Source organism: Ischnura elegans, unplaced genomic scaffold (assembly GCF_921293095.1).
Source record: "Ischnura elegans unplaced genomic scaffold, ioIscEleg1.1, whole genome shotgun sequence".
In the NCBI taxonomy this organism is placed as follows: Eukaryota; Metazoa; Arthropoda; class Insecta; order Odonata; family Coenagrionidae; genus Ischnura; species Ischnura elegans.
Genome location: NW_025791691.1, coordinates 8,812 through 32,594, shown reverse-complemented (window position 1 = coordinate 32,594; position 23,783 = coordinate 8,812). Strand labels below are relative to the sequence as shown.

The 23,783-nt window shown below is 37.9% G+C and overlaps 1 long non-coding RNA gene across 1 annotated transcript; it reads right to left on the bottom strand.

Moving 5' to 3' along the window:
* Positions 1-5,407: 5,407 nt before the first annotated feature.
* Positions 5,408-10,470, bottom strand: LOC124173512. Its single transcript, XR_006868586.1, has 2 exons — positions 10,431-10,470; positions 5,408-6,218 (listed from the first exon to the last, which is right to left on the bottom strand). It is a non-coding gene; the product is annotated as an uncharacterized LOC124173512 (long non-coding RNA).
* Positions 10,471-23,783: the final 13,313 nt, after the last annotated feature.

Below are 23,783 nucleotides of genomic sequence, written 5' to 3'. Positions count from 1 at the left end.
GTTATGAATTTACTATTTTTTCCGTAGAAGGCAATGCATTGGAACAGAAAATTTGCATAGAAGGGAAGACTTCTTTTGCTTAAGGTTCATCAAAAGGATGAGAGGTCATTACTTAGTCACAAAAATTACAATAATTAGTAAACTTCCACACTCTAAATGCTCATTTGCCAAACGAGTTCATTTATAATTAATATGTCAAACCATCTTGTGAGCAAATCAGTCATTCTTACTTTTTTTACCCACACGAGCTGTATTGACTGCATCAATTTGCATTTCTCAACTTCCAAGGAAAACTCAAACAGTATCTACTATAAACTACGTAGGAAATGTGCAAATTCCTTTCTTTTTCACGCAATCTTTCACTAGCCCCACTCATTCCCATATATTTATCACCAAGAAATACCAAGCCGTACGCCACATATTGCTATTGGATTATTGTTATGGACCTGTAATTTTTATTTTAGTACTTTGACAAACATATCCTTCGGAAAAGGCATAACGAAAACATTCAACATCTTACCCCCTTTCACTTCATAATATATATACTCACAATTAATTATGAATTCTATAGTTACATCTCATGCTAGTAAATCAGAATGCAAATAGTGGGTACGATCTTTTTCTCACTTTCGATTGCCAATACGAAACTTGGCTGTTCTTCTAATTCAAACTGTCTTCGTAAACACCGTCACATTTTGAATTCATTGATGAAGTCAGCAAAACCAAGTAATAATAGATTTATAAACCTACACTCCTGTTTCACCTCCTAGCTTTCCTCTCGGCTGGCACAAATCATAACAAACGCCTCCTTCGGCACAAATATTGCATAACTTCAACATTTTCAGGGGTTGAGCACACGATCTCCGACTGCAGTCCACAAAATAGGCAATTATTTATTGGATGGTGATTATTATCAAAGTTGAGAGGCTTGTAAGGATCTAGTAGCGTATAACCGTAGCCACCGATACGGTATAACCCACTTAATATCCCATTTATTGAATTACGTAGAACGACAAGACGGGTTAAACAACACACAGGCTGTATGCCGAGCATTTGAATAACAATTAAACTAATTGGGATCAAAAATATTACATAATAATGGTGTATGGCTGAAATTAAATCACGAGTCGTTCTCTCACCAATTCCTTCGCCGAGTCGCTAGAGCGAGTTCATTGTCGTCGCTAGCAAAATTCGCTCTTGGCGAATGTTTACATTCGATAATTGCTCGCCAGACAGAACGAGAATAACTTTTTCGTCGCTAGAGGAACTAAGCGAAGCTTATCTGGCGAAATAGCTAACGAATGCAAACGAGAATATGAGTTCAGTCACCGTACGCCAATTTTTTCGACAAATCGCTGTTGCTATAGCCAGAAAGAACCAGAATAGACCCCCAGAAGGCCGCAATCTTGCCCGCTGATATTGAGGATTCCACTGCTCGTCATGAACGCTGTGGCGGCAAGAAGTAAATTTCCGGCACCACTCCCGAAAAATGTATGCAATTCGGCCATGATACTTCTTCCAATTGGCGATGAATTTAAATTGAAGCAACCTTCTCGGCATGCAAAACCTATTGACGGACCGCAGTTTGACCTTGGCCGGAGCAGCAATCGGGACGCCCATCGCGAATAGGTGTGGCGATGATTATTTCAGGGCATAAATTTAAACCCCTAAAATCCCCTTGTCAAATAACATTTTCAAAAAGCAACAGTAGAGATGCAATATATTACGAAAGCACATTTTGAGGTGGATAAAGACTTTTGGTTCTTATGAATTAACTATGCGAAATTTTTTTGCATGGGATATATAGTCAAAAGCATGTAGCTTCTATCCATACTCGTTGGTTATTGTTTTAAAAGTGCAGATAAAGACTTGTGCAAAAATAGAGATACTTACTGATTTTCAGAGAAATTTAAACCTGAATTTAATAAAACATAGCCCAAACAATTTTTAAGGATAATTTTTAACAATTTTTTTGCCCATTTAAATCAGTTGGTCTATTAAAACTGTCGAGTAGAGAAGAAAATAACAGGTAAAATATTAGGATATAGTTTTAATTTTTTTAAAGAATGATCGTAGGCTTTCCCGGCGTGTAGAATTGTGGAAGGTTACACGGGATTTCCACCGGGTCAGGTTCTCCAACTCCATCTCGGACGACGTTTCGATGGGCGAGTTGTCCATCGTCTTCAGGGTCCTAATTATTTTTTTATTAATCTTCGTGTTAGAGAATCTGTAGTGAAAAAAAGTATTTTTTATCAGTACTTAACTGTCAAATATTAATGAACCCAATCAATACTTCAAACATTTTATGTGCTTTACTTCTAAGTGATTATGTGTTCGGGGACTCATGAAAATACTCGTAATAAAGAAATATCAGTGTGAGTTTACGTAATGGGAATAAGGAATGGAAGTAGGACAAAGTATTATAATGTACGAAAATATGGCGAGATAATTATCCACAGAAATTGCACAACACCGACCGGTATCTAGAAATTCAGTAACCTAGAGATCGAAGGTTATATTTCGGTGGAGGTATTTCAAGAATTAGTTACCTTTAAGTAAACTTATCATCTGCTTTCAATGAATCCCATTGTAATTGAGATATAGCTAAAACACCAATTCATTTTTCATCATGATAATGATAATAATCCAATTCCACATTTGGTAAAAAATATGGTCCTCGTCGCAGAGGCTTAAGATAGCCGAATGAATTTTATTGTTTTCCATTTATCAATTCAGCTTTTCTTGAGAGCTTCGTATTTGCAAATTTTAAGTATGAAAATTGCGAAAGACCCAACTGTATCTTGAAACTCTGTATTCAGGACATCGAAGATTAGATTTAACTGAACATATTTCGGGGATGACTTACTTGGAATTAAAATATCTATCTGGTATCAACGGTTGCCATTGTAATTGAGAACATAGCTGATTAATCAGTTTCCTTTAAGAAAATAATTGCAATACAATATATTATTTGGTTAATATATAAACGCACTCGCAGTGAATTATAAGATTTTTCTTGCTACACATAGAAAATTTATACATATTTATGCTTAAAGTTAAATTTAGCCAACTATTAACGTTTTAGGCATAATCTATGACGGTTTCTATTCTCAGTTCATTTGTTTAACAGTAAATATAACGCACTATGTTTGTAGAAAATTTTTGTCTGCTTGGAAGAAAAATACTTTGTGTTATAGCATATTCGATATATTTTAAGAAAAAGTAGAATCGATATATATCGAACGTGAGACTATATACAAAACATATTTCCATTGAGCATTGTGAGGAATACCAAGATGAACCCCTTCACCAAATTTCTTTTGTCCAACATATATACCAATCAAGTTATTCCAATTCGCGTATTTGCTTTAATAATGGAATCGATCTTTCGATTAAACTGCCACCTGTGCTGTAAAATCCGCAATGCTGTAGATTTTAATTCAAGTTAATGGTCATCTACTTAATAATTTGGTCAAAAATGCCCGTGGATGTAAAATCCTAAATGTTATGGCAAATCGATATAATTTAGGAAAATGAAGATTCATATATATCGAATATGAGACTACATACAAAATATATTTCTATTGGGCATTGTGAGGAATACCAAGATGTACCCATTCACAAAATTTCATTGGTCCAACTTATAAAGTAATCAAGTTATGGCAATTTGTGTATTTACTATAATTATCGAATCTATCTTTCGATTATACTGACATCTGTACTGTAAAATCCGCAACGATATTGATTTTATTTCCAGTCTATGGTCATCTACTATATAATTCCTGGTCAACTATGCCCTTGGATGTAAAATCCCACATGTTATAGCAATTCGATATATTTGAAGAAAAAGCATATTCGATATATATCGAACGTGACACTACATACAAAACATATTCCCACTGGGAATTGTGAGGAATACCAAGATGTACCCATTCACCAAATTTCATTGGTCCATCGGATATACTATTTAAGTTAGGCCAATTTGCGCATTTACTACAATAATCGATTCGATCTTTCGATTATACTGACATCTGTACTGTAAAATCCGCAATGACATTGATTTTATTTCCAGTCTATGGTCATCTACTATATAATTCCTGGTCATCTATGTCCTTGGATGTAAAATCCTATATGTTATAGCCAAGGCCCTTATATACTGGTTACTAATCTTCGGCTCAATGTTGTTGCCTTGACTGACGCTCCCACCCCTCAAACCCCTTCAGAGAAACTCTGGCGCGCGGTGGCGCTACCACTAGGGGAAATATGGAACTAACTGCGGTCTCGGCGGCGGTTCGAAAGCAAATCGGGACGAGATGGAGTGATAAGAGTCGGATGTGGACGAATTATAGGAGGAACGATTAGATTAATTGAATAATTTCACCATTAAAATGCGCTATGGGCTGTAAATCACTAGTTTCTTAGTTTCGGCGGGTAAATAGGACCTAGTGAGGCCAAAGTAACAATAAATTTATCTGCATTAGGGTTTTACCCAACTCTCGGAATTTTCTGATTAAATGCTATGATCGAAGGCGGCGGCAGTTGGAAAAAAACATATAGGTACATTAAAAGGCATTTCTCCCGTTAACGGCCATTTTACACCGTGCACATAATTGCACAAACTGATGAATTTACTAAGGCGCTGTCAAAATAACATCGTGCAAAGCGATAAAGTGCTAGAACGAATACATGCAAGATGGTGAAATAGCCCCTATTCTAATTTCATTGAAATATCCGTGCAATTGCACGCCAGATGGAGATAGAATAAGATCTCATGATTTCCACTGCTAGTCTTCTTTACAGAGTGAGTCAACACTTCCAATGGTCATTTTAACAAAACACAACAAAGAGTCACTCTCTCGTCGCCTAGGGTCCGGTCTCCCAGATGCCAACGTATGGTGAGGATATGATTGATCAGTTCACCTTACGCATGCTTATATAGGGTTATGTTATGCAAGCAGTTACATAACATACAGGGTGAATTCTGAAAGTGATGCAATTGAATAACCCATTGCCACCCCAATTGGTTGGAGTGGGATCAAACTACTTGGAGTAGGAGGAATGGACTCTAATCATTGTTGCAAGACCAATCTGATCGCTTTCTAAGCTATGGAAGGACCTAAGTTATTATAAACCCCCCCTTGGCCGACCTTGTCAAGGAAATAATGGAATCAACAGTCGAGCAAAGTTTAAGTTTTATGCTAAATATCTTTAGGAAACGAAATAAGTTGTGAGGCTTCTAGCGACTCTGTTCTGCCCTACTCACAAGTTTTGAGGGAGTTAAAAGCCTTTACAATAATAATAATATGCCTTTATTCAGGCGAGGTTGAGACTATGAAGTCCCCTCTTCCACCTATTGAAGGGCTCCTTGCCACAACATGCTACGAATCCACACCCTGGTTCCTGGCCAAACACCAGATTCGTATGCTGCCTCACCTGTAGTCCGGAGGTCACCCCATCAGATATTTTTGTGCAAGTTAGGATTAAGGCAGCCCTGAAATGAACCCATTCTTCATCCATAGAAGAGATACAAACAGCCATGAAAAAGACCTTACGAGAAGCCTCCGAAGAAACCTCCTTGGGCATGTACTCAGTCACAGCACAGTCGCTGGAAAAAAATGTGCAGAGGCCTAAAGACAGTACTTAATCAATTTCTTATTACTCTAAATTAATGACACAATATCCAGATCACAAAGGAAATATAGTTAATTATTAACCTATGCTATTTAATGTCTCTTTAGAAGTGCACCCTATAACATTTATTGAATTAGAAATATAGAGCGGCTGTAAAATATACAAGACCATTTCAATGCACTACTCTCCAGTGTTAGGAAAAATCTGAGAGAGTGAAAAGTTCTCTCTTATCTTTTGGAAATAATCACTAGGATTACCTCTATCAGGAAAAAAAAACACCTTTTGAAGCTTACCAACATTTATTTCCGAGAAAAATTGATAAGCAAACATTTTCAGGTATACATTCTATCAAAAGGAAGTAAATTTCCACATCAATTCGTCAAACAACATCTCTCTATAATGTCATGAAACAGACAGCCATAAAAAGCATCAATTATTCTCCTGAAAACGGATTAAATAAAAGCTGACTGTAAGTTCTTCATTTGAATTCTAGTATGAAACAGCCACCATAGGTCTTGAATATTGAAGTCCACTGATGAATCATCTTAAGGAACAGCCTTCAAGGAGTTTCACAGACATCATATTAGCTGATAGAACAAATAATAAAAAAGGATTAGTACAAGTATAAGGGCTAATAACAAAACCATAAGAAATTTAAAATAAAAAATGTCCAAAATTTAAGAAATTAGACCAAGGCATTTAAAACATATTAAGTCACAAAGAACACAAATATTAGTAATGTGAGTGAGAGTAAATTATTGAATAAACTGAATAAGAATAGGAAAAAAATAAATATTCAGGCTTACAATTAGATAATGATCAATAAACAAAATTAGTTCACAAATTTGGCATTTAAAGTAATGATTTCTTAATGATTTTATAAATAATTAAATAGTCATCCATGAATTCCTAAAAGTCAAAATGTAAAATTCATAGCATGAGCTAAAAAAATTGAGTCATCAGCAGTAAACACTATCCCACTGAAAGCGCAAGTTTTATTAGAACACATTTCCCAAAACTACATCACATCAAATTATTTTCACAAGTTCATGGTTCACTGGTTTCATATACCAGTTTATCATGTGGAAATATGAACAATAATGAGTCCTTCTCTAGACTGTGAGAATGGAATTGAGAAGCAGGATAGATGCAGGTGAAATGTATCTCATGATCCAATATATAATAGATTTGCCAGTGATCATTTTAAAAACCTGGAATTTGCTAGAGATGAGAACATGGCCCATAAGGACATTGCCCCATCTCAATTCAATGCTAAGGTAAGCCCTCCTCTGGGGCAAATGTGCAGAAAACTCGGTTAAATAAATCAAGCCGGTGTCCCACAGTCAAATTTGCATCCAAATATTTGCCTCAATATGTTTGGAATAAAAATTTTGTTGCAAAAATTTGCATTCAATGGGACAGGGGTTCCCCACGATGGACCAAAAACAAACGAAAGACAATGTTTATGTATACAAATTTGGAAGCTTGTGGAAGTGAAGTATTCTGTCTTTTTAGCAGTTGAAATCATCTGAACAGGCCTCTTGAACATTAAAGAGAAAGAAAACAGAAGGAATGCTGAACTTGGCGTTGGCTGGAAAGCGTTGGAGTAAGCGTGCTTAACATATTGGAGAAGGAGTTGCTCACTGATGTTCCTGTATATTACTGATATTAATTGACGATAAGTGAGGATATTTTCATGTCCCTTATAAGCAAGGTTGAGGGCAGAATAAAATGCCAGGATACAAACGTGAGGCAGTTTATTCCCGCAAGGAAAATGTTATTAATAAGTGATGGACATGGTCATTGAAATGTTATGAATTAATAGTGCTTTAATACCTAAAGTAAATCTTTTATTCTTTCCAAAACACCCCCTCCTTGTATTGTGAGTCTAAAAGAAAGCTTCCTTCTCATTAAACATGAACTCATTTACACATTACAGATTTCCTAGTTGAGAGTTTCCATCGTGTATTCCATACAGTATTTATGAAAAATACTCCACCGGTTTCGACCTTTTCAGGTCTTATCAAGAGGTGAACGATAATGAACATGACCTGAAAAGGTAGAAACCGGTTGGGTTTTTGATGCATACTGTATGGAACACAACAAATTTTATTTTTGTGTCCATTATATATATTTATTAATTAATATGCTCATGCAAACGATAAATAACCTATGTGGCCTGTGTGTCAGCGTTTGGCGCTTCTCTTTTGTCAAAGGTCCAGTGATTGTTTGGTTTCATCCAATTGGATGAAAATTTAGAACCTGTCCTACCCATTTGGACAAAACCGTGTTTTGTACAAACCAAAGGACCAAAAGCCAGTTGGATGAAATTTTGACCGTGTGATAGGGTGAACGTCAGTTGTATCAAATTTTGATGCAAATTTGACCCTTGGACATCGGCTTCAAATAACTGTGGTGCCCTACTGTATATTCAGAGTGTATACGCTCACATTTATAAACTTTGATGGTAACTTTACTATGAACTGTGGATAGTGATGTGCTTGGTAGAGGCATCAATTCCGAATGGCTTAACAATAAATTCAAAAGGCTTCTGAGCAGGACAGTGAATAAAAAGTGATAAAAAATTGTCTTCATAGTGACAATTGGCCAAAAGAGTTAAGATTTTATGAGCTTATCCAACATGAATTGGGTGAAATTAATTAATTGCTAATTTAGAGGGGCAAGAATAGTACGTATTACCAAAAGTTCTCCAGGAGTGTAAGTCAAGTCGTAGTTCACAAAGGTCATATGGAGGTTGTTAGTATGAAGAAAATTTTAAGAACCAAGGTTTGGAGGAAAAGTATGCAAAAAGATGTTGAACAGTGGTGTAGATCCTGCCATGAATGTCAGTTAGTGGCTAGGAGTGACCCACTAGAACCAATAGTACGATCTGAATTGCCATGTCAACCATTGTAAGTTTGTATTTCCTTGGCCCCTAACCATCAGGTGGCAATTTGTTGATAGTGTTAGATTTGCACAGTCCTTATTTGTCTAAAGGCTTGTTCGCACGGTATGGTTTGCTAAAATCTATTTCATCAGATAATGGACCACCATTTAAAGATGCAGGATTTCAGAGGTTTCTGAAAGATTTAAATATTATCCATCATTTTTCTACACCATATTGGCCCCGTGCAAATGGAGCGGTAGGATGCCAAAACAGGAAAATTATGAAAAGATTAAGGATTGCTGGTGCATAAAAGATAAGTTGGATAGAGGAACTTCTGATATACCTATCCTCATATTAATCCACTCCCCACTTGGTAACAGGTTGCCCACCAGCAGCGTTGTTTTTAGGATGCAAGATTTGGTAAAAAAATTCCTGATTTACAGTTATGTATGCAGGTGAACCTGATATTAGCTGTAATAATTAGAGACAGGGAGTTAATGTTGAAAGATGATGGTAAATTGTATGCTCATTTAAACTGTCTTGCAAAGCCTAGTCTTGTGGAACCAGGGGATGTGGTGTTAATGAAACAAGCTTGGGAAAACAAACTATCCACTCCCTTTAGACAAGATCCTGTGACCATTATAGAATCTAATGGAAATTCGGAGTTGATTTATGATAATCAAGGGAAACCTCATAGAAGGAATACTTCTCATGCTAAACCATATCTTCAGAGGGAACAAGAGAATGGGAATAAGGAAGAGAACTACATTGAGCTAACACCAAGGGAGGATATAGTACAGTTGAGGACCAAAAATACGGAATCCAGAAACCCAAAAAAAAAACCAGAAATCTAAAATGTTTGAAAATTCTTCTGCATAGGGTTTCGACTAGACACCTCGTGGCACCGGCCTCTGAGCCTTGTTCTGGGACGAGTAGGATGTTAGCACACTCTGTAAACATACACTAACAACCTGGGCACTTAGGGATCTCAAATATCAAGCACAAGAGCCTGAACACATTTATAAATTAATTAATTAACAAAACATACCATGAAGACCAGAAATCCAGAAACCCTTTGGTCCCAAGCTTTCCGGATTTGAGGTCCTCAACTGTAGATGGAGGAAAGAATTTGCAACCTAATCCTGTGATGGCAGGAAACAATTACAGGAAAACAGGAGACTCTCCAGGAGAGATGAGGTCAATGAGAGAATGTAATAAATCTAGTTCTTTGCAGTATTATAAAATGTAGATCACTGAATAACTAGTATTTATTTATTTATTATTTATTTACTGAACACTCAGTATTTAACATGCGCTGATTATTTAACATATGCCAAGCTTGTAAAAAGACTTTTGATTTATCTGGAATGAAGAATGTTATTTTGGTTTATAAGTGAATTGGTGTAGTAAGTATCAGGATTTGCATTTGTTTTTGTTCAAGACTTTACGTTTATGTAAGGGTAAGAATGTCTCTTAAAGGAGAAAAGGGATGTTGAGTCCTAAGGTTTGCCACCATGCTCAGAAGTTGGGAATGAGAGTTCCGGTGTAAGAGTGATGAACAATAAAGATGGCGAGATGTAAGGTGTGCTTACACATCGTTGATACATACTCTAATAGGTGATTGATCACCCAAGCTTGGTAGTACATATACCAACTTTTATGTTATGCTTAATGGTCTAAACTACCTAAACCTCTCACAGATGTTGGACATTGAAGTTGTAAAAATTATCCATAAAATAAAACTTGGGCTCATGTCACCTTACTTAAATTAATAAACAATAATAGTGATATTCATAAATATGAGAGCAAAATTTTCATATTACTTCTCTGAGTAAATCGGGACACAAATGTTCAAAAGAACAAGCTCAGATCAGACATCAATATACATTTACATATTTTCAAATTTACTCACATTGCTGGAAGGCGGCTGTATTTCTCTTGAGGACATACAGTATATTTGGATCTGAGGGTCTACATCATTCTTTGTATCTAAATGTTCGACTCCTCCAGACGGTATTATTAGGTTTCATCTCCAAAAATTACTTCACATTAAATTACATTCACAAAGTTTCATGCTTCATCACTGGTTTTATATATCAGTTAATCCTGGGGAAAAATAAAGAATAATTAGTTCTCAAAGCCACTTACAGATCCAACATCAATATGCATTCATGTATTTTCAAATAGTAGTACGGTTAGACAGAAATTGTTCATGAAACATGCAGGATGTGTAAGGCTTGTCAGCAACTGGCTAGTTAGTAGGCCATTTATGACTTGGCAGGGAAAGATGGCCAATTTCTCTTGATTATCCAGATAATTTGCACTGAACCGAATCGATAAATCTCAGCAATTGTAGAAGCAGATCAAATTGATAAACCTCGACATCCAATTATTTCCAGAAAATTTATTGCAAGGCATTTATTAAATAACTATTTCAATTTGTTAATTCACGCATCTGGTCTTTAAAAGCTCCCGAGTAAAACAGTCATTGGTTCCGGTCATTGATTATAATTAATTGTAATTCCCAAAATATCACATCATAGTAGAACGTAGAACACTTCGAAATGGCAGAGCAAAAATGAAGTTAATTACATTAAACGCAAAATCAACCAAAGGAAATTCTTGTGCGCGACATTGCGAGATACCTGTTACGCTTTATCTATGAATCCTACATAAAAAGTTAATGTTTGCCTGTGTCTGTCATACAAAAATCATCATATAAATGTGGTTTTTATCCGATCGAGCTAAAATAACGTAAAAGAATATTTATCGGTTGTTTAAATTGCAATGCATTTAAATTCTTCAAGACTATTAACCCTGCAAGGCACTAATATACGCTAAAAATAGAGGCCAAGATAGAGAAAAAATACACTTAATTGCTGTGTGTAGTAGGATACGATCGAGGAGTACTCCTCTCTGCAGCCATGAACAAAACTTATAAACCTTGTGACGAAGAGAAATAAACAATAGCATTTTCACGCACAACGGCCAACTTCAATGCACAAAGAATTAGGCAAATTCTCTAACTCATCTCCGAGCTGCTCAAAATCAAAGGGCTTCTCAGCTAGTAATGTATATAAACAAGAAACCCAAACCAAAACATCAGGTCCATTCCAGATAAAAAAAAACTTAAAAATAACTTTTCAAGAGTTTGATTCTACTTCCGATAGAGCAAAACAATGTTTAAAAAATATCAACTTTAAATGCGAATACTCACTGTGCCATGCGATGGACAGTAGGCGGCACACATTACTTACAAAATTAAAATTAACGTGCCCACCACATTCTGCCATCTTGGAATAAGGTCGGCTAAAAATGTTGAGCGGGATAGGTGTTTCATTTTCGACAAATGCTGTAATATGGACACGCAGTTGAAACATTTGCATTGTTATTAAACTTAATTGCTAAGATTAGTGACACTTCGGGCCTTCACCGTTATCATAACTTAGGTACCATGCACAAGAAACAACTTATTCAAAAATGCAACATGTAAACATTCAGTGTACTTACCGCCGCCTTCCACAAATGGGAGTTTATAATGCCCAGTTTGGAATTTTATTTCTTCTTAGCATTATATACCGACTTAAAACCACGCACAAAAACGATCCCTTGTCGTAAGCCATGGTGTTCACAGTTAAGCAAACGGGATCCCACTACGAGCGAGGGCACGGGATTTGTTTCAAGTCACTACTCCTGAACCATCGCTGACTTTTCTGAGCTAATAGCACCACTTTCTAGCCACTACACTCAGTTTCGTACTGTCAAAAAATGAAACCTCCAGAAGGCCTCCTTACCACTGAAAAAATGGAAAAAAACACCACAAGTCAGCGTTTAGCCTATACTCGCCATGTTAATTTTCCTACAACTAGAAACCATGGGCACCCTCGCGCTGCCACTCGTTCAAAAGAGGAACTATTTGGTGTCGGAAGATTGAGGCAACAGCGCCCCCTACCGATTTCAATGAGAACCTTTTGGAAGATTAGTAACCAGTATATAAGGGCCATGGTTATAGCAATTCGATATATTTTAAGAAAAAGTATATTCGATATATATTGTAACGGTTAGCCACCAACCATTTTATTTTATGTTGTATGCTTTGTTTTGAACTCGCGGGCTATCGAATCGGATGATTCGATAGCATGGCTGGTTTTCGCACGCCGCCATCCCTAGGGACGGCATAAAAAGGTGCGGCGTGTGAGGACTGAGGACAGAAAAACGAGTGCAATGATGTTGTAGTGAGTGGTGAGTGAAACCAAGGAAAGGAAGTTCGACACCGCGGAGCCATACGGACGCAGTAACGTCAAGGACAGAACGTAAAGTATCTGCACTCCATCCCCCCCCCACAGTGAAGACCCCCCCTCCTCGTATACGGTGAACACTGTTCGTGTGTGGGAAAAGGGATTTTTTTTATTTATCTTTCGTTGTTATAACTTGGTCCTTTCATTGTTCAACCATTTTTTTGATTTCCCTTTGGTTGTTATAACTTGGTCCTTTCATTGTTCAACAATTCTTTTTTGATGCTATAATAAATTGTTATTTCTGTATTGTAAGGTGGCTAACCGTCATTTCCATCCGAATCATCAGCGTATTTTACTCGTGGGCGAACCCCAACACCCATCTGGGATTTCAAAATTTTCCAATTTTTTTTTATTTCTTGCAAATAACCACTTCCTTGGGACGTAGGCATCAGGGGAAGGGAGGACCCATTGAACGGGCTGGTTACAATATCGAACGTGAGACTACATACAAAACATGTTTCCATTGGGCATTTTGAGAAATACTAAGATGTACTTATTCGCCAAATTTCATTGTTCCAACGGATATACTATTCAAGTTATGCCAATTAGTGCATTTGCCTTAATAATCGAATCAATTTTTCGATCATACTGTCATCTGTGCGGTAAAGTCCGCAATCCTATTGGTTTAACTTCCAGTCTATGGGTATCTACTATATAATTCCTAGTCAACTATGTCCTTGGATGTAAAATCCTATATGCTATATTATTGAAATATATTTGCTTACTACGCTCCCATTCGACACATTTCGAATCTGCGTTTTCGTAAAATATGCCGAACTGCTATTATCAATAGAGTTTAACATATACGGGGATAGTTGAGCATTCTTTGGTTCTTTCTCCAATTCAAGTTTCTTAACCGTATTCGTATATTTATTGTGATCAATTCCGTTTGTTGTTTAAACCTTCCTCAGATATAAAAATGTGGCAGCATTAATAGACATACGTCGTCAGTGACATCCGAACATTACTTCATTATTCGAGACATATTAATGCCGATAGTCATTTCCGAATTAGTCTCTGTGCGTTTATTTTCTAAAAATGATGTTTTTAATTTAATTCAGTTTGGTGCGTTCAAACGCTCATATCAAAAAATGGAGGTGCTACAATCCTAGGGTAAGGGCTATAATACGAAAATTGGCTATATTTCACAAGTACATCCGTCATTAAATATAAATTTCTCTCCATTACGTAAATATTAAGTTCAAATCGTTCTCCTAACGTTCACATCATCATGGTAACTAAGACGACCTTAAGTATTGTTGAGGGCGAATAAGCGAGTTGTTCGCCCATTCGGCCCATTTCAATGACATTTTGAGTGTTTTTTTTCGCTTTTTTTAGCAACTTATGGACCCAATACTTGAACACAGGTGACACAAATATGTTCCCACCCCCCTAACTACCCGCTTGATGAATTCAAGCGCCCATCGACTCGTTCTTCTATATACCTCGTCATTTCTCCACCATTCTATCTTCCGCATCCTCCTCCAGCACTAGATCTCGTTGGCCTCCATTCTTTCCTGATCACCTTTTCCAATGGTCCAATCTCATGAACCAAAGAGTGCCATTCCAACCACACACCAACGTCTTCACGTACTCTTTCCTGTTCCATATTTTTATGCCTAACGAACATATTTGTGGCTTCTATGCCATGAACGCCGCCTTAGCTTGGACTACTCGATGTTTGATGATTGTCGTGATTATACCGTCATAGGTAAGGGGGCATCCATTAATTACGTGAGGCGTTTAGTGGGTCAAGGCGTCAAGCTGATTCTCATCCAATCTCACGTGCGGTAAAATTGCTGAATTGCTGAAGGGTGCTGAATTGGCGTAAGTAATAATCCTCTTTGCAATTTTTAATAGCATTATCTAGCCTCCTTTGATAGGGTTTATAATAACGAGCCAATTCTACATTGTTCAGCTGTTTTTTCATTTTTTATGCAATATATTTCGCCGAGTAATTTTTATAGACAAGGCTCCAGTCATCCATGGCTGAATTAAGTGGTGTTTTTGGCTACTCATCTCAAGGTAACTTGCTAGATTAACATAGTATTTCAAACTGTCAATGAATATTCCATTTGCTGCAGTTACATTAACCTCTGAGTAGGCATCTTTCCAATCACATTTCAAAATAAGATCTTTCAGAAGATAAAAATCAACTTTGTACACAGGTTTTTCTGTCCATTTCGGAGTTTTCTCTGCTATATGTGATTGAACTACACATGAAATCATGTGATGGTCGGTCAGACCTATATCAATCGATTTCCCCATACAACTAAAATTATCTCTACTTCTACCAAAAATGTGGTCAATGCACGTCCTGCTGTTCATAGTAATTCTAGTAGGCGTGTTTATGGGTTGATCGAATCCGTGACTCGCCATAATGGCTTTGTAGTCGCAGACAACATCATTATCTTTTCAGACGCACAGATTGATATCTCCTATTAACATCAAATTATTTTCTCGCGAGAAGTTAAGAACGATTTCCAATTCAGTCAAAAATAGTTCTGTATGTAGAAAATTGTATCGATACGCTCCAATCACCGAGATTGATGACGTAGAGGTAAGATATATTGTTACCTTGATCATGTCAGCGGATTTTAAGTCATAAATTTTGTCAGTCGAACAAGAATACATTTCATTGACATAAATTATTACGCCTGCAGCCCTTTTCTCATTGTTACATTCTGCGAAAACATTATAATTCATAATTTTATAGGCCGTATTTTCATAATCAGATATACAAATTTCAGATAAGACAATTATGTGAGGTTTTTCTAACATATTATTTAGGTATAACACAAATTTATCAAAAATGGATCTCAAACTTCTTAATATATGTACATACACATTGATTACAAATTGCGCCTTTGCTGTCAGCATTCTAATATGTGGATTGTCATATTTCTGGGTACGAATCAGCCCGGCCAAAGGTAACTGGTGGTTTGACAGCTACACCGGGACAGATTCCATTCCAGGTTTATACGATCTCTGATGAAAGTTATTTCTGTGCAGGCGTAATCATTCATCCGTCATATGTGATAACATCGGCCACATGTGCATCAGAGTGAGTCGAATTTCGTGAATATTTAAGGTGGAGAATGGTTGATTCCCGTACTCTCCTTCTCGCTGGTCGCTCTCTCCTTCTCAAAACCTTCACTTTTTTATCCTCAATCCTCTATCTCTCCTCTTCTATCCTCTGAGAAAGCCTTACATAAGTCGCATTGCCTCCCATATTGCACCACACACACTGTCGTCTGCACTTTCGATACTCATTTTTTTCAGCGGGTATTTCGAACGCAGGCGACCAACATCACTGCACTGATTTTGCACTTCATAACACAAAACAAAAATAAACCCAGTGATTTTACATGTAAAAAATAATGTACAATTTTTGACAAAGATCAGAAAAAAAATAAACCCTTGTAAAAATCGCGAACATCTCCCACGATCGGCTCTCAAGAGTACATATCAAAAATTAAAAAGACTGTGATGGCGTCGGACCATTGCAATATATTAAACAAGGTTGGGGATAGTCTACAACCCGGTCAAACTCCTTAGTTTATGACAATTTCTTGCATTATCAAAATCTATGAATGCAAGATGCGTTTCTAAATTAAACTCTCTTCGTTTTTTAATGATTTGTTTTTAAGTGAAAACATCGTCATCGTCAAAACATCGTCAGATAAAAAGGTATCAGAGATATTTTGTATCCTAGCATTGATTATTCTACTGTACATTTTATATGCAGCATTTAGCAGACTTATACCTCTGTAATTCTATGGGTTTTTTCTTTCCATTTTTAAACAGTAAAACAACCTTAGCCACATTCCAATCCTTCGGGATTACAAGTTTTATCCAACACATGTTGTATAAATGCAAGATTCTTCTCTTAAGGGATGTACCTCCATATTTTATTACCTCTGATTCAATTGCATCTATGCCTACATCCTTCTATTTTATTGTCTTATTCAGAGCATATTCGAGTTCTTTCAAGTCAATATGGTCCACTCCTATTGTTTCCTCTGGAGTTTTGAACGTATCATCTAATGTCGGATCATGTCATAACCTCTAATAGTGTTCCATCAATAGTGTAGTTTCTTTCATTAAAGATAACGAAATGCATTGATTGCGATTCCTTACCCACCATTCGTCTATACATAATATAAAAATTATTTGGTTTTACAAATCCCAGTATAGACGAATGGCAACGGTCAATTTTAACCTCATTTGAAAAAGGCCAGATTGGCGCCAATGCGATTCCACTCCACGTGACATCACAGGGACCTAGTTTCTATACGAGTGGATAGGAGTTTTACATTGTCTGAGATTAATAATGCATGCATGAGGCACAGAGCTCAGGGAAACATCTCTTAATAATCACACATTATAAATACCTAAGTTCGGAAAGTTTCCTTCGTTTGATAGGGAAATAACAACCCTTAATTAAGCCAAGCGCCACCTGCTAGCTGGGTACTCTGCTACCTGCTAGCAGCCTGCGTCGTATCAGCGCTCAAGCCTCGCCCCAAGGTCAACTCACACGCCGACAGCTGGAACCAGAATTACGTCACACGGACTTTTCCCATCATTCCTACTTAGCCGTCGCATTTTCGCGCGCTTGAAATATTTCGCTTTTCGTTTAATCGCGAAAAATATATATCGTCATTCGAAAAAGCGCACTCCAGGAGTAATAATCTTTCGATTTCGGCAATAAAAAATAATAGGAAACCACCCTATTCTTTCTTCGGTATACCATTTAGTTAAGCAGTATCTGTCTCCGCTTTGATGAGATTTTACATTAGTTTATATGCTATTTCTTGTCTACCATGAATATCATCCTCTATACCAGTGGCGTAGCTATGGGGGGATGAGGGTTGATTTCCTCCCCCCCCCCCCCCCCAATGTCTCAGAGAAATTAAAAAAATATTTAATACAATCCTCTAGTTGTGTTGCAGCATGAACTTATGGATGAGGAAGAGAATGGTGAACTGCTACGTGTGGAGTTCTAGGTTATATCGATGCGAAACATTGACCTTGGGAAAAAAGAGGAACAATGCTTTTGAAATGAAGGCTGGGGCGAGTGAGGTGGGTGCATGGAGAAAGGAATGAGGAGGTGCTTGTATGATTTGTAAAAGGAAATAACAATATTGAGAACTGTAATACAGAGAAAGGGAATTGAATCTAGAATATTTTAAAAGGGAAGGGGATTTTGAATGCAGCAGTCGGGGGAACAGTGGAAGGAGAGAAGGGAAGAGGAAGAAGAAGAAGACTGAGGATGACAGACGCAGTGAGGTTAGGAAGAAGCAACACGGAAACTAAAAGGGAGACCTTCGACCAGTGGCGAATCCAGGATAGGGACAAGGGGGGGGCTAAGTAGGGGTAACTTCCCAGCAGTATTGCGGGTCCGAACAATATTACCATTCTATCTAGCGTAAATTGGAAATTCAATGGGGAGGCTACAGTCCCCTTAGCCCCACCCCCTTCCCATAGATCCGCCAATGCCTTGGACTGAGTGAGGTGGAAACGATTTTGGTGTTTGGGACATGCCAATGAAAGGCAGAAAACCAGCTGATGATGATATTTTAAAATTATCAAATCAGAAAATTGCTTTGCTTTGCCTTTTACAAGAAATATAGGAGACAATGTTTATGTTTTAATGGCATGTAATGATACTTTCTTTATAATATAAGGACATTGTAATGATACTCACTTTTGATATATTTTCTTTTTTTCCTTTCTATTTTTTTTCCTTTCTACTTTAGGGTGATTCTGGTGGACCACTTTATACAGATTTTAACAGAGGTGGTCCAAATCTTTTGATTGGAATAATATTATTTTCGAACGAGGAGGGATGTGGCATTGGACCAGATGGTTACACGAGAGTAAGTTACCACAGAGATTGGATACTTAGTCATGTGAACTGAATAATCTCAAGATTTTCAGAAACTACACGTTTACACGTTGAAACTGTATGATTAAGTGAAATAAACAATCTAAGTAAATTCCATAGACTTATTACACTCGGTATTTTTCAACCCTACCATGTGATTTCACATCTAATGCCTCTGCAAAAACTTTCCCTTGAGCGAGAATCGATCCACAGACCGGATTTTATAGTTCGTCTAAGCTTAGCATGGTTCGGAACCAAGTTTTGGCTTTCCTGGCCACAGCGCATACCACTGCGCTATCCAGGTTCCCAAATTCGTGGAGCAATTTTACCGAGGTATACGATGCTGGATACCAAGTTCTTTGGGCTCGTCATGGACGGCAACGCAGAGGGTAACAAATTTAACGAATGGAAACCCCCCCAGACCGTAAAATATGCAAGATTTTTAATACGGTTCCATTATCATTACGTTCGTTTTATATGACGAGGTACCCTTGTGCCCCCCCCCCCCCCAGAACAAAATCCTGGATACTGCCTTGCTTGTGCCCCCCCCCCCCCCCTAAGTTAAGCCTATACTTCGATCTACGCTCCTGAAAAGATTCCCATCCTAACTCGTGTAACATACTGGGAACGCTGCACTTTTTGTCGTAACAACTCATCACAAATTTGGCTGCCTTGCGCTGTACTCGATTGATTTCAGCTATTATTCCTACTTCATAAGGGTCCCCTACGCTAGCAGCATATTCCAAGTGAGACCTCACTAGAGTCAGGTAGCTTATTTCTTTCACCTTTTTTGGGCATTTACCAAGAATTCTTTTTACAAATCCAAGTTTACGGTTAGCTTTCCCGCATACTTCACGTATGTGCTTACCCCACGAAAGATCCCGGGTAATGGTGACCCCCAAGTATTTAACGAATTCAGCATTTGGTAGTGGAATCCCGTTAGCGGTGTAGCTCCTTCTTGAAGATATATCCTTTTCCCAAAAATTCATCATCATACTCTTTTCAAGATTTAATTCTAACTCCCAAGGACTGCACCAGTCATTTACGGCAACAAGGTGCTTTTGTAATGCTAATCTATTGCTAAGGTCGTAAATTTTACGGTATACCACTACATCATCAGCAAAGAGGCGGATTTTGCTCGTGACCACGGTGGTTATATCATTATGTAAAGAAGGAACAAAAGAGGGCCGATAACACTTCCTTGGGTACGCCTGAGGTAACTTGAATTGTATCCGAGCTAACTCCATCCAAAACAACTCTCTGTTCGCGATCCTTTAGGAAATCTTTGATCCAACCAATAACGTGTGTATCTATGCCGTATGCTTCCAACTTTTGAATCAGCTTTAAATGCGGAACCTTATCGAATGCTTTTCTGAAGTCTAAAAATATGGCGTCGACTTGAACATATCTGTCACCCGCGGATAAGATATCGTGAACGAAGAGAGCAAGTTGAGTTTCACAAGATCTCCCTTTTATAAACCCGTGCTGCTCTTTTGCTAACAGATTTTGGCTATCAAGATGAGCCATTATCGAACTGAAAATAATATGTTCCAATATTTTGCAAGAAATGGAAGTAAGTGAAATTGGACGGTAGTTACTAGGCTTTTTCCTATCCCCACCTTTAAATATAGGCGTGACGTTCGCTGTTTTCCAATCTTTAGGGACTGTGTGTTCTGCTTGGGATTTTTCGAACACTATCTTCAAGTAAGGCGCTATCTCTGACGCTGATTCCTTATACACTCGAGCTGGAATGAGATCAGTGCCTGTCGATTTCTTTGAATCAATAGAGCTGAGTTGTTTTTCTAAACCACTGCTTGAAATACAGATAGACGGCATCTGCTCTTGGTAGAGTCGAGGTAGAGGTGTTGATATATTGGATTATCGGATTATCTCTGAGACCCCGAGAAAGGGTTCGAAAAAGGGTCGCCCTTCCGTCCAGTATACCTGACCATTTCTTGGCCCCAGAAAACTACCACTAACCGGAATGGTTGTTCCGCCTATCTAATGTCAGATTTATTCAAGGAAAACATATGAATTTGTTACCCAAACACGTACTTGTAAAAGCATAATGAAACTTTCTATGATGTAGAACGAACAAGTACTGAAGGACTCACTGCAACCGCGGAGGGTTAGCTGAACCGCGGAGGGTAAGCTGAACCGCGTGTAGGACGGCTGCGACCTTCCGAAGATAATAACTTGTTTTTACGCTCAATTTAATAAACAAAGGTCCCTAATTATAGTATTTTTGAACGGAGTATTTATTTACGATTCAAAAAAATGCAATGACTACCCTATGAAGTCCTAAGTACAAAATGAAATTTAAGAGGATACGCTGAACATCGCATTACATCAGTCAATTTATTTCGAGCGCTACGTTTTTTAATTGGGTGAATGGGATGTGAACGAGAGAATAACTGCAAGACATGCTGTAAAATGAAGGTACTTGGGAAGAATGACGGGGCAGTAAGGCTTATCATCACATTTATCTTTACAAATATTCACATTTGTATTGTGAATGGAGACGAAGTATACGGCTGAACGCTCAAAATTGGAATCTTATTAGATAAATTGCAACCTTAAAGGCCATACCGTAAATTACTCCACGCGCTACAGCATTAAATCGACATGTCGGAACTACTTATTTTATAAAAAATATTGAATGAACCTAAAGAAAAAAGGCAATGTACAATTAAGTTATTACAGTACATAATCAGATCAGAATCGTTCGGTATTCGAGTCGCGGTACAAAATGTGTAAAATAGTTCAATGTGTGCATTAAAATAATGTATAGAGAATTAGAAAGTGTGATGCGATTTTCCCATCGTTTTCATCATTACATAAATGTTGAAATATGACATGAATTATCATTGGCATGAAAAGAGGTTATTCACTATTTAAGATTTTTTAAAGTATTTTTTCAGGCTTATTGGACCCTTTCGAATGCTAATGTCATCCGTGAAATTATGATTGTTATTACCAAAAGTGGTTGAATGTTCAGCTGTGAGCAGATGTAGTGAGGCCTCACTTAGAGTATGCTGCTAGCGTAGGGGACCCTTATGAAGTAGGAATAATAGCTGAAATCAATCTAGTACAGCGCAAGGCAGCCAAATTTGTGATGAGTTTTTACGACAAAAAGTGCAGCGTTCCCAGTATGTTACACGAGTTATGATGGGAATCTTTACAAGAGCGTAGATCGAAGTATAGGCTTAACTTACTTAGAAAATTGGAAGAAGATATTTTCTAAAACGACGTGAATCATATCATTCGTTTACCATCGTACTATAGTAGACGTGATCATAGAATAAAATAAAAGAAATAGACTGCAAAACAGAGATTTAAAATGTCATTCTTCCCTCGTAACTATTGAGGATATCTCAATTGATCAAAGGTTGTCTCAATTGATAGGATTAATGGCGTCGCTCGCTAGGGTCACTCATTGCGTGTTTTTCTTCATAGTTCTAATCTTGCATGTATTTGCTCTAGGAATTACTAACCATTAGCAAGTTTTTTTAATGAATAAGCACTCATATTTTGCTAGTATGCGTAATATTTCTATGACTGTGCGGTGTGCATGTGGCGGTCCTGTTTCATGCTGCATGTTGGTGATTTGTCACCCCCTGCCAAACACCCTAGAGGTGGCTCTAAGGGTATTATGTAGATGGCGATTACATGCTTTCATTTTTCCATGCGCTTGTGGTGATCTTGGTGATTTGTCACCCCCTGCCAGGCACCCTTGGCTCGCATGGAGCTATGTAGATATAGAAGAATAAATGAAGTAGTGAGGGTCAGCGAAAGCTCACACCCTGCCAAACACCTTTGCGAAACTTAGTCACAAGAATTCGGGATACACTCATACACGTGGACAAGCTTAAAGTTGGAGTGGGGGGAGAAAAAGGAGCTTTTTGCGTTCCCCCCTCCACTCACAAAATTTCGGCGTTGCCAATTCAGCGGAGGCAATGGGCGTAAATTTGATGCCTTTTCGTAAAATCCTTATTTATCATCGTAGAACCTCGATCAAAAGACGCATTTAATCACCCAACGACAATGAGTATGATGGGTATATTTCTTTACCTCCAAGTATTGACATTAGTAAAGTTTTCGTTTACGTTTTCTAAAGGGGCGCCCCTATGCACCTACTCAATCACTGCAGTTGTGCGCCCCCTGTAAACACCTGCCGCTCGCATTGTGTTTGGTTTTGAGTGTAAGTTGAGGTGCGGTCGCCCGGGTGGGGGGGGGGGCACTTGACAGAATCTCGCCCCGGGCGCGGCCACACCACGCGGCGGCCCTGGGTATACATACCCAACAATCAAGGGCATGGTGGAAGGGTTAAGGATGAGAAAGCTAAAACATGATGAATCCATGATAAAATATTTTGGCATTCATGGCTGCAAACAGCTCATACGGGGTGAACCTATAAGTTTCGGCTTTAAAATATAGTGCTTGAATGCTCCTCAAGATTACTTGGTGGAATTCAGCATATAGCAGGGACTGAGTGCTGAAGAAAAAAATAACTACCATAAATTCGTAGGTAAATGCTATTCGTATTTGCTTATCATGTTGGACAATTTACTAGAGCGAGCGATATATCTTTTCCATTTATTTTGACAATTGGTTTACAAGCTTTCCTCTTATAAGTCAGTTAAAATCTCAAGGATGTGAGGGTACTGGAACAGTTCTGAGAAAAAGGATACTCAAAGGTCGAAAAATCAGCTAGCTAAGCTACCCCGGTGCTCCCATGCTTTCGCACGGGAGAAAAAAGGGAATATTGTTGTTGTTAGATAGAATGACTTTTCGGTAGTGACTGTCAAGTCACCTTGCCAATGTGTACACCCACTCAAAAAGGTCACGAGATTCCCGCGTTTTACCTCAAAAATGGTACAAGTTAGGCAGCCAGCAGTGGTCTCTAGCTACAATGTTTAGATAGGCGGAACTGATCTCACGGATCAAAATATCAACAGGTGCAGGAATGTTATCAGAGGAAAAAATGGTGATGGTCCACATGAAGCTATTTCCTTGATGCCGTCATTGTAAATGCCTGGATCTATATGGAAAATTCTGGTTCAAATATACCGCAGTAAAC